General features: G+C 40.2%; 1 protein-coding gene across 1 annotated transcript in view; it reads right to left on the bottom strand.

Annotated features, from left to right (window-relative positions):
- The window catches only part of NRG2 (neuregulin 2), a 257452-nt gene that overhangs the window by 208099 nt on the left and 31372 nt on the right, over positions 1–17981 (bottom strand). The window lies entirely within an intron of this gene.

Genomic DNA, 17981 nt, shown 5'->3' with positions numbered 1-17981 from the left:
CCTGCCGCATCTGGCCAGGCCATTTGGGGGGCTCCGCCGCTCAGCCGCCGCCGCCTTGGGAGGGGAAATAGAGCCCTCTGAAAAACCGGAAACAGCGTAACGTTAGCGCCTCGCAGACCTCCACCGGCGGCCCTGGGAGGTGGCCCAGCTAGGGCAGGGGGCAGGCGGCAAGCGGGCCGCGATGCGCAGCGCGGCGCAGCGCAGCGCTCCCACCCTGCGCGCCAGGACCTGGAGGAGGATGCAGAGGATGGGACGCCCGCCCACTTGCTCTCTCGCGCCCCCTCTACCCCCGGACCCAGAGGGGAGCGCGGCTTCTGCAGGGGAAGCTTGGGACTGCACTGCTTTAGTGTCCGCCTTCAGTCCTCAGGGGCGCGGGAGAAATCGTGCCACCCTTTGCTCTTAGGATTTATCAGCATGACAGTGGGGATAGTGCATGAGGAAAGAGCAAAGAAGAGATAACAGCTTCTGGCAGCATCCTATGAACAAGGGAATGGGACACAGGTTGTGTCCCTGCCTTTGGCCATCGGCTATAAGAGCTGGAGAGTTGCCACAGCCAGCCTCTCGCCTCCCAGGCTGTCACCTACTCTGGGAGGACTCTGGAGGCTGGCCCCTAAATGATCCCACGTGCTCGGCCCTGCCACCGCCTGGTGAGCGCTGGATATTTGAGTTGAGGTAGGGAAGGATCTCAGCCTTATCATTTTGGAAAGAGTTGGGACTAGGAGTTTTGTCTTGGCATTGAGGACACCTCACCAGAGGTGGTGGTTAGGAGAGGTGTTGGGAGTCACCAAGACTCCAAGGTTTTTCCAGCAGCCACGTGGGACTATAGCATCTCATCTTTTAAAAATTCGCTCCCCTTGGGAGATGGGGGTTTTTCCTGGGAGCCAGTTGAGAGCAAGAGCCTGTCAGGGCCAGAGGCTGCTCCATAAAAATGGTTCCTTTTTTTTTTTTTTAAAGTCTGAAGCTTGCAAGAGGCAGAAGAGTTTGCTCCACTGAAGCCAGCATCTGATTTAAAACACACACTACTACCAAAAAACAAAAAGCAAACAACAAAACAGATTCATAATTCATTCTCCTATCAATGAAGGTACAAAGAGTTTTCAATAACCAGCTTTTATCTTTGAAGGATGCTGAGCTCAGGAATGCCAGTGAGGTCTTGGAGAATTTTATCCTTGACTAGGCCCCACAGGAAACTGGCCCAAGGATGTCTAACTTAGGCTAGGATTGCTGTTCTGGAAAGGAAGGAGCTACACCTTCCTATCTTAAGAGGCACCTTAAACTCAATATATCCAAAGCTAACAGCATCACTTCTCCCACCCATCTCCAAATTCTCTATGCTTATTAATGGTACTATTTTATACTTGGCCATCCAATCTGTTACAATAAGTCCCTTAAGTCTCGTCTCTCACCCTCCCCTTTCATCACAATCACAAATCCTTTGGCTCTGCCTTTTACAAGTCTCTAATTTATATACTTCCTTTCCAAATCTACTGCAAATACCTTAAGTTCAAGTCCTCATCACTTCTCACCTGAACCTCAAAGCCTCCTCACCGGTCTCTATCTCTTTTCACTCATCACCTACTCCAATCCTAACACTGCCAGAGTGATTTTTCTAAAAATGAAATGTGCATATGATTTGGTCATGTCACTGCTGTCAGGAGTGAAGTCCAAACTCTTCCACAAGGCTCTTCATAAGATTCTTCTACCTAGCTTGAGAGGCAGTCTCCTACCCTAGCAACCCACAGCACATTATGTAGTTTCTTAGTGTGTTTCCACACATGATATCTCTTGTGTCCAGAAAGCCTCACCTCTACCTAGAAAATTCGTCTTTATCCAAAGCCCAGCTCAGTGTTAATACCTCATTCCCCCTTCCTCCAGTCCTAGTCCCACCACCAGACACATACGTGATGGAAATAATCGCTTCCTCTGTGTTACTGTGTGTTTCACATACAGTATTACTATTATGGTACTTGTCCATATTATATTCTAAGCAGCTATTAACGGCTCTGCATCTTCCATCAGGTCCAGCACCTCAATCAACTATGTTCTATTAGTCTTGGATCCCTCTTATGTTCAACACAGTGCCTGCCTAAAGGAAGGATCAGCAAACCTTCAGTAAAGGAAGATGGGAAGGAAGAAAAGAACTAAACATCAGCACTCTTAAAGGCATCAAGGCAGCCTTCTTGGCCACTGTAATGCCCCCTCCTTTCATTTCCATAGATCACATATCTCATAAATCACCTTAAGGAAGATGGCTACATTCAATTTTAATTTCAATGAAAGAAAAAGTCCCAGAGGAGAAAAAGGACTTATTCAGTATCTCAGCAGGACTATACTTAGTCTTCTGTCTCTGAGACTGGAATAGTGGTGAAAAGCTTGTGCTCTAGAATCAAGTAGAGCTAAGATTTAAAACAATTTTGGAACTTACTAACATTGAGATAAGTCTATTTCACTCTTTAGGCCTTAATTTCCTTATCAGTATAATGGAGAAAATAATAGTGTCAACATCATAAAGCTAGTTTTGCTCATTATGTACCCATTCAATAAATATCAGCTGAGTGGCTCCTTTGACACCATACTGGATATTGGGCATACTCTGATGAACCAAACTGACACTGTCCCTGATCTCAAAGCTCACTCTCTGGTTAGGGAGGCAAGAGTAACCAAGTAGACAAATAGGTAACTACTTACTTGTAGTGATAAGTATCCTAAAGGAAATAAACAGGATGAAATGACAGAGAATAATGGAAAGGGGAGAATGTAGGTGTATTTGGGTAATGGACCGGTTCTTTAAGGAGACACCATTTAAATTTAGACTAGAAGGATAAGGATACATATCTCACACATGTATTAGGTGAGATAATTTGTAAAGTTCTTAGAACAATGTCTGGTACAGAGTAAGGGCCAAAATTAATGTTATATTAATGTTATATATGTAATAAATATTATTAATAATTTACCTATCCCAGTGGTTCCTAATATAAGAGCTGAGAATCTCTAAGTGGCATGTAGTAACTACACACTAGAATTTTCTATATATTAAAATATTCAGGCTGGGTGCAGTGGCTCATGCCTGTAATCCTAGCACTCTGGGAGGCCAAGGAGGGTGGATGGCTTGAGCTCATGAGTTTGAGACCAGCCTGAGCAAAAGCAAGACCCTGTCTCTACTAAAAAGAGAAAAACTGAGGCAAGAGGATTGCTTGAGCCCAAGAGTTGGAGGTTCCTGCAGGCTATGATGCCAGGGCACTCTACCCAGGGTGACAGCTTGAGACTCAAGCTTGAGGCTCTGTCTCAAAAAAAATACAGTGCAATTTTCAATAGTACATGCAATGATGAATAAAAATACCTAATCTTTTTTTTCCTGATATATCCATTTTAAAGTACAGCAAAATATAGCAGAACATGATAAATGAAGTAAAGCAAGGTGTAGGTGGTAAGATATGCTGCCATTTTGTCTTTTAAAAAATGATACATATGTGAATATTTGCAGTAAATAGTTACCTTTAAAAGGACAAGGTGGAAATTGAAACAATAGTTGGCTGGGGGAAGGGCAATGTGTAACTGAAGAATGGGGTGCAGGAAGGATACTTTTATGGTATTCTCCTTTGTACCTCATGAACTAGTCTACCAAGTTCATGTACTTAAAATTTTAAGAGGGGACGCTCTAATTTTTCAATGTTGCTGAATATTTATCCTGCATTTTTTCAATCAATGGCTACTTAAAGTAGAACTATTATTATATGTGATTCCATGATATTTTTTTACCTTAAAATGAGATTCTCATGCTAAAAATGTTGGAAATTACTTCACCATAATTATATCCTATTCAGAAAACTTAGAATGCAAAGGTAAATTTTGAGATCTCAACAGCCTCCTAGAATTCCTGTGGTCATAGAAGGTAGGGACTTAAGCAGAGACTTCTAAAGGAAAAAAAGGCACCTTTTCACATTTTCTCAAGGTGCGTTGTGTATGAGGGTAAGCTTCCAGAATTGGCCTCCATCACTTAGGGTAGTTGGTTTCCTAGAAGAACAACTGAATTCACTTTTTCCTGGAGTTCAAAGTGAATTAGTATACATGTCTTAGAATATAAGACCTAGTATCCTGAACCTGCTAGCTCTGTATCATAATTCAATAATTGATAATAAAAATAATAATATCTATCATTTATTAATGGCTTTTGCATATCTGGAGCTTCAGTTTATTATTGCTGTACATCAACAATATTACATTTTATAAATTGAAAATTTATAGAGGTTTAATAACTTGCCCAAATGACAGGCAGAGCTAGGACTCTAATTCAGGCTTGTTCATTGCCAAAGCACCTGCTTTGTGCACAGCACCACCAGTTTCTGGATGAGAGGCATTCTTTCAGCATCACATTCATTGTCATCTAAGAAATCTCTACTCTTTCCAAAGTACTTACACAAATTTACTATTTGAAATCCCTAACACTGAAGAGCAAATAGGATAAGTATCATTTTACAAGATGAGGAAAATTGACACAAAGTGATTTTTAGTGACTCTCCCAAGATAACAAAATTACAGATATCTTTTGTTGGCCAAGATTTACCACAAACTCAATTTCATACTTTTGAATAGAACCACATGGAGAAATGGAAGCTAGACCTATTCACTACACCATGGCTCACCACATGGTTGTGAAAAAAACTGGTTCATGGTAGCAGTGGGCTGTGTCACTATATAATAATCACTAAGAACAAAAACAGAAGTAGACAGAATGGTATAGACATTCTGAATTCAAGATAGAACACCCACATGAAAAGCTTGGCTTCTTTTCTCAGATCCCTCCCACACAAGATGGGTTTCTTCCAGCTTTAGCCAGTGTAGCCAGTGTAGCAGGCCAGAAAGTGCCACTGAACCAGGTTACATGACTTACTATATCCAGGAGAACTGGATAGTCAAGAAGCTATGTATGGCTTTTATCTGGTCACTCAGTTTCACAAATCAAGTCAAACAGTTTGTAGGACAGTCTCACTTTCTAAATAAAGACATTTTGTAAACTTCTTTTTTCTCCTTTTGAGATCTGTTTTCTAAATTTGGCTTTCAGAGTCACTTTCAGGTTTTGTGTAGTTAATTTCTTTTCCTCCAAGGATTTTCAAACAAGAGACTGACTAGAAAACACATATTGAGGATCAGAATTTTAGCAATGGGAAAGATTTTCATGTCAATGTAACTCATGTCCTCCTTTCAGAGAGACATGAAGACTATGGAGATTCTTTGATTTGTTCAGGGTCACACAGCCTAGTTAGTGGAAGGAACATCTACTACCCTGACTCCTTGCCTACTGCTCTCTTGTCTACTTTTCAAAATCCTGGTTCTACCCCTACTATGCTTGGGCAAGTCACTTTGCCTTTCTAAGCCTTAATTTCCTCTCCCAATAAAGCAAGGATAATAACTCCTACTTTTAGGAGTTTTGTAAGGAGTAAGATAATTCATGCAAAATGTGTGACACAATACCTGGCACAAAGCAACTAGCTAAGAATGAGGGCAACGGAGTCAATTTGCCTGAGCCTGAATTCCAGCTCTGCCACTTATTTAACTGATATTTTGACTTAGTTTCTTAACTCCTATGAGTTTCTTCAACGGTAAAATGATAATAGTTTCTACTTCATTAAAACTGTTATGAAGCCAGGCATGGTGGCTTAGACCTATAATCCTGGCACTTCAGGAGGCTGTGGCTGGAGGATCACTTAAGCCTAGGAGTTTGAGACCAGCCTGGGCAATAACAAGACCCAAATCTACAAAAAAAATTTAAAAATTGGCAAGTTGTGGTGGTGAAGTCCTTAAGTCCAGGAGTTCAAAGTTGCAGTGAGCGTAATCCCAGCATTTGGGAGGCTGAGATGGGTGGAATGTGTGAGCTCACAGGTTCGAGACCAGCCTGAACCAGAGGGAGACCTCATCTCTAAAAATAGCTGGGTGTTGTGGTGTGCGCCTGTCATCCCAGCTACTTGGGAGGCTGAGGCAAGAGAATTGCTTAAGCCCAAGAGTTTGAGGTTGCTGTGAGCTGTGACACCATGGCACTCTACCCAGGGCAACAGCTTGAGACTCTGTCTCAAAAAAAAAAAAGGCTCCTTATTGGTAGTCCCAGCTCTCAATCAAAATAGGCCCTGATTCAATAATTTATAGCCAAGGGCTATGTATGTTTGGAGTTCAGGGGCTTCAACTCCCCAATTTGCTGAAAAGGGTAGCAGCCCTTCTGTCTGAGTTGCTCCATCTGGGATAATAATACTTATTTCTTTGTAAAGTATTTTGGGACATTTGGATGAAGAGTGCTATATAAGCACAAATTATTATCTCTTTTCCAGATATTACTATTAGATCCAAATTCAGAAGCTCCCTAAAATAGACCATAACAGAAGTACAGTCTGGACACGATATATCTGTCCTGTACTATTGCAACTAGATAACACGTTCATGCTTGACATCATCATTAGTTTTCTTTTACATGCCGTAGCATGTAATTGACCAGGAAAAAACAAGATGTCCTCTAGATAGATGTTTTTCTTGTTTAACTTTTAAAGATTTCCCTTCCCCCTCTGTTTTCCTGATTTGTGTATTTGGAATCCTCTCATGAGGTCAACAGGAACTCTGAGTTTAATTCAACTCTGGGGGCGTGAAGCAGGACAAGAAGAATGAATTATCCTTTTATTCCCAAATCCTCAAGCTAGTGTACGTTTGAGTATCCAATTCAACCACATTTCTGCCTTGCAATTTTCAGTTCATGTGCATTCTTTTCCATTTGGTTCTTAGACACTTTCCAATATCATCTGAAGTCAGTAATTTTAAGACTTTACTTTTCCTGATTATTCTTTACAGTTCACAAGTTTATTTATTTAGTCTACCAAAAAGCATGTACTGGGACAGTGCCCATAGCTCAGTGGATAGGGTGCCGGCCACATACACTGAGGCTGGTGGTTCGAATCCAACCCAGGCCAGCTAAAACAACAATGACAACTGCAACAACAACAACAACAAAATAGCCAGGCGTTGTGGAGGGTGCCTGTAGTTCCAGCTACTTGGGAGGCTAAGGCAAGAGAATTGCTTAAGCCTGGGAGTTTGAGGTTGCTGTGAGCTGTGATGCCATGGCACTCTACCCAGAGCAACAGCTTAAGCTTTGTCTCGAAAAAAAAGGCATGTACTGAAACCCTACTCTTTATTAGTGCTAACCTATATGCTAAGGAAACATTAGCCATGGTTCCTGCTAGAGCTCAAATCTAGGTAAAATTGAAGTCAGATGAGCTGCTATCTGTTGAGCTAGCTCTGGATTTCCCCCCACACACACTTCTTTCTCCTTTAATGTCATCTCTCCCCTTGACTCTCAGAGGCTCAGTATCCCACTACTCTCTTGGTTCTCTTGGTTCCAAGGGCACAGACACAGTATGCTTTGCAAATGCTAAGTCCTCAATATTTGCTGATATGACCAACTCAGTGACACTAAGGAATTAATATCTGTAAGGCTAAGGCATAACTGCTTAAGCTATACCTTAGTTTCTAAGGCATATTGTTTATTTAAAATTAACTTCTTTGGCTCAGTGCCCATAGCACAGTGGTTATAGAGCCAGCCACATACACCGAAGCTGGTGGGGTTAAACCTAGCCCGGAGCCAGCTAAACAACAATGACAACTGCAGTAAAAAATAACCAGGCATTGTGGCGGGCACCTATAGTCCCAGCTACTATGAGGCTGAGGCAAGAGAATTGCTTAAGCCCAGGAGTTTGAGGTTGTTGTGAGCTGTGATGCCACAGCACTCTACCAAGGGCAACATAGTGTCTCAAAAAAAAAAAAAATTAATCAGCCAGGTATGGTGGCTCACACCTGTAGGGAGGCCAAGGTGGGAGGATCATTTGAGCTTAGGAATTCGAAACCAACCTGAATAAGAGCAAGACCACGTCTCTACCAAAAATATAAAAAATTAGCCTGGTGTTGTGGCAGACAGCTTTAGTCCCGGCTACTTGGGAGACTGAGACAGGAAGATTACTTGAACCCAGGAGTTTGAGGTTGCTGTGAATTAGACTGCTGCTGCAGCACTCTGGCCTAGGTGATAGAGTAAGACTCTGTCAAAATAAATAAATAAATTTATTTATTTATTTATTCATTCCTAAAAATTTTTTTTGAGACAGAGTCTTACTTTGTCACCTTTGGTAGAGTGCTGTGGTGTCACAGCTCACAGCAACCTCAAATTCTTGGACTCAAGTGATTCTCTTGTCTTAGCCTCTAGAGTAGCTAGGACTACAGGTGCCTGCCACAACACCTGGCTATTTTTAGAGATGTTGCTCTTGCTCAGGCTGCTCTCGAACTTGTGAGCTCAGGCAATCCACCTTTCTTAGCTTCCCAGAGTGCTAGGATTACAGGCATGTGCCATCATGCCTGACCTTTATTATTTCTTTAAAAAAATACATTTGATTAATATTTATTTTAGAATCTGTCATCGAAGATATCTTTAGTGCCTACTTGGGATAAAGCTTTATACTAGATGCAGGGCAAATAAGATAGCTAAATTTCTTGCTCTTGAAAAGTTAGGTACCCCTTTCCCTGGATCATTTTACCTAGGAAACCAATTTAGTAATCACAAAGTTGCCTGATGATCAGAGTCTCAGGGCAAAGGGAATGAATAATTGTGAGGTCATTTTATTCTAGCTGTAAAACAAAACAAAAAACCTAATGAGGGGTAGCGCCTGTAGCTCAGTGGGTAGGGTGCCAGCCATATATACAGAGGCTGGCAGGTTCAAACCCAGCCCAGGCCAGCCAAACAATGACAACTACAACAAAAATATAGCCGGGCATTGTGGCAGGCACCTGTAGTGGGACTCTGTCTCAAAAAACAAACAGACAACAACAACAAAAAACTAATGAGGCTGTGCCCAGTGGCTCACAACTGTCATCCTAGTGCTTTGAGAGACCAAAGCAGAAGGATCGCTTGAAGCCAGAAGTTTGAGATCAGTCTAAGTCAGAGTTAGACCCTGTCTCTACTAAAAATAGAAAAATTAGCCAGGTATGGTGGCATTCCTGTAGTCCTAGCTACTTGGGAGACTGAGGCAGGAGGATCACTTGAGCACAGAAGTTTGAGGTTGCAGTGAGCTAGGATAATGCCACTGCACACTACCTGGGGCAACAAAGGGAGACTATCTCAAAACAAAACAAAAACAAAAAAACCTAATGAACTATCTCCAATCAGAGATACAGAGGGTACATACACCCATTATATTCAGGGTTTCTCTTACCTGAACAATGTTGAAAAAAAAGTGATAAAAATCTTATAATCCAGTTTTTGGAACAATACACCTGAGGCCTATTTAATCTTACCCCTATTTAGATGTCTAGGCCTTTAAGAAATTTGAAAACCACTAGAGGGGAAATATATTAGGCAGGGTCTCCAGCAGGAAATAGCTTCTACGCAAAAAAGTTTACTGAAAATAATTTATTAAAGAGACTTTTTACAAAGATGTGGACAGAGTTAAGGGAAATAAGAGATAAATATAAGTTCTCAGGGGATAGAAGAATGGATAGACCTTCCTTTCCCTAGAAATGCAGGGGCAAGGTAGAAAAAGAGCATCACCAGGTCCCAGTAAGTGCTGGAGTAGAAGAGGCTGTCCAATAGCTCTAGCAAGAATGTGGCACCAAAGTTGAGAGAAAGTTGGGGCTAGAAACTCTCCAATCTCTCTTTCTTCCTGCTCTTCTTCCTATCCCAATGCTAAGCTTCTGCTAAAAGAACCCTATTAGCAGCCAGAGTGTGAAGTAACTCACAGAGGTCAGTGTTCACAGTTCAGTGCAAGACAGGGAATAACAAAGAGTGAATCTGATGTGTAGGGGGTGAGGGGGAAGTAAGGGGAATGTACTATAACCAGCACATGAAGATAAGCTAGCCTCACAGGGAAGAGTCCAGTGGCTCACACCCATAATCCCAGCACTCTGGGAGACTCAGGCAGGTAGTTTGCTTGAGCTCAGGAGTTCAAGACCAGCCTGAGTCAGAGCAAGACCTCCTCTCCACTAAAAATAGAAGAACAAACAAACAATAAAACTAACTGGTCATCATGGCTAGTGCCTATAGTCCTAGCTATTCTGTAGCGTGAGGCAAGAGAATCACTTGAGTCCACAAGTTTGACACTCCTGTGAAGTATGATGACCCTATGGCACTCAACCACCGGGCAACAGAGTGAGGCTCTGTCTCAAAGGAAAAAAAAAATCTACCTTACAGGAAACAAAGAAGTCAATAAATAGGAATGTGTAAAACTAGCTAATTCACAGTAAGACTATAGGAGCTCTCAACTTTCATTAATCTTTCTTACCAGACCAGCAATTTGGAGAAGAGGGAGACTGATTATTTTGTAGGTTTGTTTGTTTTGTTTTTATTTAAAGAGCTTTTATTTTCCTCTTATTATTAGAAGGCAAAAAAACTTAGCTATAAAAACATTAGTTTGACTTTTTGAGAAAAAAAAAATCCTTAAATTTAGACAAAAGCCCAATGCAGACATTTAAGGTCACTAAGCTTCTGATACTATATGGACACAATCAAACAGAAAGCAATACAGCGTTGTGCTTAAGAAGGTAGGCTCTGAAGTCAGCTGGGCTGGGTTTAAATGCTTGCTCTACTACATGTGTACTTATTGTGTGACTTAGCTATGTGACCTTGAGTAAATTACTCCTGTTAACCTTCATGTCAACCATAGAAGGGGGATAATACACTTATATTCCACAGGGTTCTCTTATGACGATTACATAAGACCCTTTATGTAAGTACTTTGGATACTGTCTGGCATATAATAAATGCTTAAAAAGAACCTTACCATTAATAAAGCCAATTTCCTAATTCTGAAGTATTATGCAACCAGCACTATTTCTTTTTAATAATCTGTCCTTTGTGGTGGCACCTGTGGCTCACTGACTAGGGCACTGGCCCCATATACTGAGGGTGGTGGGTTCAAACCCAGCCCTGGCCAAACTGCAACAAAAAAATAGCCAGGCATTGTGGCAGACACCTGTAGTCCCAGCTACTTGGAGGCTGAGGCAAGAGAATCACTTAAGCCCAAGAGCTGGAAGTTGCTGTGAGCTGTGACACCATGGCACTCTACCAAGGGCAATAAAGTGAGACTCTGTCTCTAAAAACAAAACAAAACAAGACAAAACAACAATTATCTGTCCTTTTTCTCCTGCATATCTTTAGATTCTTCTATAACATCAGTCTCTCTATCTCTCCCACACACACACAAACAAATAGTGGAACCCTCATTTATATCAAAGGGTGTATGGATATTCTTTAATTCATTTATTTATCTTTATTAAGCACCTACTATGTTCCATATACTGTATTAAGAGCTGGGCATAACATAAAAGAAAAAACAAACACCTTGTCCCTAAGGAGGTTGTGATCCAGAGAGGGATACAAACATTGATCAAAAGACTATAAATAAAAAGTATTTGACAGGACAAAGCTCATCAGTATATATAGGCGAAATGCCTATATGCCTCTGGCCAAAAAAGCCATTTGAGAGAGAGCAGTGAAAAGACTTTGTGCAAGCATACTGTGAGAAACTGAGGCAGAATCCCACGTGGCCAGGTTAGTGGTGGGCCTAATATGACCAAGGCTTTGGCTGGAATGGCATTTCCAGACTGTGTTAAGGAATTAAGGTTGACTTTATAAGGCCAATGAAAAAGCCCTCTGGAAAACTGGCCAGCTACCCACCCTTTCCTTATCTGTGGTAAGTGACAAAGGTCGCTTATTGACAGGTCTGGGAATGGAAATGTGCTAGGGGACCTCAAGAGAAGAGGAAATTACCCAATGCATACAGGTATCTAATGGCACAGATGAAACCTGGGCTCATGAAAGGCTTTTGAGACGTCCAGCCTGAGAATTCCTTATAAAAGGCTCCAGCAAACCTCCCTGACTTAAGGCCTACATGGGAGCAGAGGTTTGCACACAAATTCCTGTATGCCCAAGAAGTTTCTCTATGCTTTGCTTAAGGATTCGAAGTAATAGCCTCCAAACGGCAAGGTCAGCAAGAGCAGGTATTCAATCTACCTTGTTCCTCCATAGCCTCAGGCTTCATCAGATAAGAACAAAGAAAGTAATGACTGACAATATGTTCTTCATTAGGTTATGTTAAATTGGGTTATGTTGAAAGGGTTATGTTAAAAGGTGTATGTTGAGTGGATTATCAGATTACTAGGAGCTAATCACAAAGTAGTCATATGCTGTTTAATTGGATCAATGAGGTCATTGCTGTATAGTGCACATGTACAAAATTCCCTATGTAAACCAATGTAAATAAAGAAGCTCGCCATTTTGCCTGAGAGAGCACATGGTCACTTTTATTTAAAACACAATTTCAATAAGTGTGCTTATTCTCCTTGACATCGCTTTTCTGTGAGACCCTTATGGCAACAAGTATATGGTGATATTGCCGCTCAGATTTTTCATCTTCTAGAGAAAAGGAGATGAACAGAATTCAATGACATCAAGATGTGCAATCCAATATGGTAGTTATTAACCACATGGGCAATTAACATTTTAGTTGTAATTAAAATTAACTGCAAAATTTAAAAATTTTGTTCACTGGCACTAGCCACATTTCAAGGAAGCAGTCATCATATATGACTAATGACTATTGTACTGAACAGTGAAAATTTAGACAATTTTCATCATTGTAAAAAAGTTTAATTGGATAGCCTGCAGAAGGAACCCAGCTATGAAAGAAATTCTCATGATCTGAAAAGGGAGGTTGTGGGAGAAAGTAGGGAAAAGTGCTATAAAATACTTTTACCGTGGCAAAAGTAAAGTTTTCCAACTAACCATAATTTAAATTTAACCACAATTTTTAGTAGACATAAATGTACAAGGATGATACATTATTTATGAGATTTAATCACTTTTTTTGCAACATGGTTTCTTCAGCAACTATTTCCTCACCAAAAATACATTTTTTCTAGAGGAATTTTACATTCAATTTCAGGTATTTTTTAGTTTGCATTTTTGTGATGTAAGTTCAGGGGAACACACACAGAGTTCACTTTGTAATGAATTATAATGTTTACATTCCATCTTTTTTAAAATGGAAAACTATAGGGATATCTATATGGACCAAGTGGTTTTCCCCAGAAAACATTTTTTTTTTATCTGTCCACTCTCTTTCATGTTCCTTACTTGTGAAGATGCCACGTTTTCAGGTTTCCTTTTCTCTCAAGAACACAAAACTTTGAGCATAATTTTACATTCACTGCATTTTACATCCATGGAGTCAGAAGTAAGAGCTCTTTGTTTCCCCAAGTGTGCAATCATTTTTTCAATTCTTCCTTTTTTATTGGTATTTGACAGTGCATCAGAAAAATGCCATAACTAGTATAGGAGGAAAATAGGACTTTTAAATTTTGCATCCAAGGTAAATCTGCCTTGTGCACACACAAAAAAGAGGAGTTTGGTGACAGGTGGCACTTTCTAACTGGAAAAAGAAATTCAAGCCACCAAAGAGGAACTGAGTCTTTACTTATTTTCCAGGCCTAAGAAAAATCATGGATTTTATTGTTGTCATTGTTAAGAATTCTTATCAGGCAATTTTAATTAGCAAGTCAAAATATGGATATGGTTTCTCAATTATGAACTGTATGGGTAGATGAATTTTAAAATGTGGTCTCCAAAACTGAAACTAGCCTAATACTGAACCCCTTTCAAACAACCTAGCTGACCAACATGTAAGAAGTCCTTCTCCCCTGAGACCACCACATGGTGAGGAAACACAACCATCTATGTGGAAAGGCCTACATGGAGGAAAACCAAGAAAACAGAGCCTTTGGCTCACAGCCCCAGCTGAACTTCCAGCTTGCAGGCAACATCAACTACCAGCCATGAAAGGAAGCCATTTTGAACATTCTACTATTCTTAGTACCTCAGTCAACACCTTGTGAAGCAGAAAAACCAAATGGTCAATCTACAGAATGGTGAAAAATAATAAATTGTTCTTCTAAGCTACTGAGTTTGAAAGTACAGTTGACCTTTGAACAGCACAGGTTTGAACTGCCTGGGACCACTTGCACGAGGAATCGTTTCAATGAAAGTTATATTGGGTATAGTTGCCTTCCTTTCCTCCTCCATCTCCTCCACCTCTGCCACCCTGTGACAGCAAGACCAGTCTCCCTGCCTGACCTCCCTCGCATGTCTACTCAATATAAAAACCACAAAGATGAAGATCTTTAAGATGTTCCATTTCCACTTATCGAATAGTAAATATATATATGTTTCTCTTCCTTATGATTTTATTAATAACATTTTCTTTTTTCTAGCTTCCTTTATTGTAAGAATACAAAACAGAATATATAGAAATACAAAATATTTGTGAATCAACTGTTTATGCTATCAGTAAATTTCTGGTCAATAGTAGGCTATTAGTAGTTAAATTTGGAGGGATCAAAGTTATAGGTGAATGTTCAACTGCACAGGAAGGTCAGTGCCCCTAAACCTTGTGTTGCTCAAATATCTACCATAGTTTGTTAGAGATTATTGTATACTGAACCCATACCTTGAGTAAAACTATCTAGAGATTATCTAGTTTACCTTCTTTATACATAACAGTAGGTATATATTTTGTTTAGATAAACTCAGTTATGTTGCAGAAAAAGAAAGAAAAAAAATCAGGCAGGCATTCTCCCTTCCTTCTACCACCAAATACTAACCTTTCCACAACTGTGGATTCATACTCTCATTCTTTCCTCTGTTATGTTGGAAGAACTGTCCCTGTTTCTATTAAAAGCCAACCTGTAGTTGTGTTCCAGATCCCATCCTTTCTTGTTTTTTCAAGGACTCCATTCAATTATCTTTTCCTTCTGCTACATCATCAGTTTTTTTCCTGATCTGTTATTCCATCAGCACATAAACATACTTTAATATCATCTACTTTTTAAAAAACCTCCTTTGATTCCATATTCCTTCTACCCATTTTCCCACTTCCATTCACAGCAAAACTCCTGAATTCATCCTCTGCTGTCTCCAGTCTCCACTTTCGCACCTACTGCTGTTTCAACACATCCCAATTTGTTACCAAATTCCACAGTCATGGGGGCTGGGTGTTGTGGCTCACATCTGTAATCCTAACTCTCTGGGAGGCCAAAGCAGGTGGACTGCTTGAGCTCATGAGTTCTCGGACCAGCCTGAGTAAGAGTGAGACCCCCATGACTACTAAAAATAGAAAAACTGAGGCAAGATCACTTGAGTCCAAGAGTTGGAGGTTGCTATGAGCTATGATGCTGTGGCACTCTCCCCAGGGTGAAAGTTTGAGACTCTGTCTCAAAAACAAAACAAAACAAAACAAAATTCAACAGTTATCTCCCACCTTCATTGTCCTCCATCTCTCAGCAAAGGTAGACACAGTCCATCACTCCTTTTTTTAAATGCTTTCTTCGTTTGGTTTGTGTTACATCTCACACTTCTGATTTTATCCTCTGTCATTATTTATTCTTTTTTTGTGTGTGTGACAGAGTCTCACACTGTCACTCTGGGTCCAGTGCTGTGGCATCATAGCTCACAGCAATCTCAAACTCTTGGGCTCAAGAAATCTTCTTGCCTTGGCCTCCTGAGTAGCTGGGACTATGGGCGCCTGCCACAATGCCTGGCTAGTTTTTCTATTTTTAGTAGAGAGGGTACCTTGCTCTTGGTCGGGCTGGTCTTGAACTCCTGAGCCCAAGCAATCCGCTTACCCGTCTCAGCCTCCCAGAGTGCTAGAATTACAGGTGTGAGCCACCACACCCTGCTATTTACTCTTTTAAAGTCTCTCTTTTAGCTAGTCCTCCTTTAATCCACCCCCAAATTGTTGGTACTCCCCTGTACAACAGACATCAGTACAGAGACCCCTTCTTTTCTCCATCTACTCTCACTCCTTAAGTAATCTCATTCACTCTCATGGCTTTAAATAAGAGCTGATGACTCCCACATTTATATATCTATCATTTGACCTCCTCTAGGAACTCCGGAATTGCATATCCTATTCCCTACTTGACATCTCTGCTTGGAAGTATAACAAGAATCTCAAATTTAACATTCTCAAAATAGAACATTGATTTCCAATCCCATCTCCAAACTTATTCCAGGTAAATGGAACTGCCCTCTGTATAGATGCTTAAGCTGAAAATCCTGCAAGACATTTAATTCACTCTTTTCCTAATCATTCAAAACTAATCCCAATCTTGTCAACTCAGTCTCTAAAATATATGGCATATCCTTTAACTTCATTCTATCTACACTGTTACCCAACTGCTACCATCACTTAAACAATTCACCACTGTCTCCACCCAGGATGATCATATCACCTCTTAACCTTCATACTCTCTAATCCATTTTCTACACAAGAGCTTTTAAAAATGTAGATCATATGTCATTCCCCTGTTCAAAATTTTCTAAGATGTGCCATTGCATTTATAATTAAATCAAAATTCTTTGCCTTGACCTATAACTGTCTACTTTTTCAACTCTGTCTCCTACCACTTTTTTATTAGCTCCAGCCACATACACCTACTTGCTGTTCCTTAAACATACCACGCTTGCACCAGCCTCAGGGCCTTTGCATTTGCTATTCAGTGTGCCTAAAATACTTTTACCCCAGATATTTGTATGACTGGCTCCTTTTGTTGTCATTTAGGTGTGGATTTGGATGTCAATTCCTCTGAGAGATCTTAAATGATTACCCACATGGAGTCATCCCCACTCAATCTCTAGCACATGTTATTTACATTATAGCAATTTTCACTCACTGATAATAGTTTGCTTACCTATTAGGTTTTATTTGTTTGTTTGTTTTCTGTTTCTCTCTACTAGAATGTAAGTTCCATATGAAAGACCTCATTGGTTTTGTTCAATGCCTAGAGCTCGAAGAATGCCTGGCACCTAGTAGGCCTTCAAAAATGTGTGTTGGGCCAGGCAAGGTGGCTCACGCCTGTAATCTCAGCACTCTGGGAGGCGAAGGTGGGTGGATTGCTTGAGCTCAGGAGTTCAAGACCAGCCTGAGCAAGAGCAAGACCCCTGTCTCTAAAAATAGCTGAGCATTGTGGTGGGTGCGTATAGTTCTAGTTATTTGGGAGACTGAGGCAAGAGAATTGCTTGAGCCAAAGAGTTTAAGGTTGCTGTGAGTTGTGATACAAGAGTGACAAAGTGAGACTCTGTCTCAAGAAAACAAAAACAAAACAAAAGTGTGTGTTGAATGAATAAATGCCAAATAAGAACAATAATTATAGTAACATCATTCTTTAACCTTAGTTGTGTTCAAGAACTTTATATGGATAATAATGTAAGTATTTCCTAGGCAACTCACATTATACTTTCTATATACTTGTGGTACTTTAGCTGTGACTGCTAGTTTATAACTTTTGCAAAAACAGAGATTACATCTTACTCAATTCTGTATGAGAGGCTATATGGTGTCTGAAATATAGTAATCTTTAAAATACTAATATCAGTTGAATATCTGAGTATTTGCTTTGAGTCTAGCTTAAAAAGTAGAGTTGATATTAAAATGTATAATAATAGCTTGGCAACCGTAGCTCAGTGTTTAGAGTGCTGGCCACATGCACCAGGCCTGGCAGGTTCAAACTCAGCTCTGGCCTGCTAAACAACAACAACAACAGCAACAACAACAACAACAAAAATAGCCAGGTATTGTGGCAGGCGTCTGTAGTTCCAGCTACTTGGGAGGCTGAGGCAAGAGAATCACTTAAGCCCAAGAGTTTCAGGTTGGCTGTGAGCTGTGACACCACAGAACTCTACCAAGGGTGACATAATGAAACTCTGTCTCAAAAAAATAAAATAAAATAAAGTAAAAATAAAATGTATAATAAGAGTGATCCTTCTCCACAAGAGATTTAAAATCTAAAATTAGGAGAGATAGTTGTATAAAATTAAAATACAAGAAACAATAAAACATTTCATTTATAGAAGCAATCCAATAGTTTAAGGATAATGCCTCTAGAAACAGAAAAAAAATAAAAAC

Source organism: Otolemur garnettii, unplaced genomic scaffold (genome assembly GCF_000181295.1).
Source record: "Otolemur garnettii isolate 467f Iridium unplaced genomic scaffold, OtoGar3 scaffold00003, whole genome shotgun sequence".
NCBI lineage: Eukaryota > Metazoa > Chordata > Mammalia > Primates > Galagidae > Otolemur > Otolemur garnettii.
The sequence above is the reverse complement of the archived record's forward strand: the minus strand, read 5'-3'. Positions and strand labels throughout refer to the sequence as shown.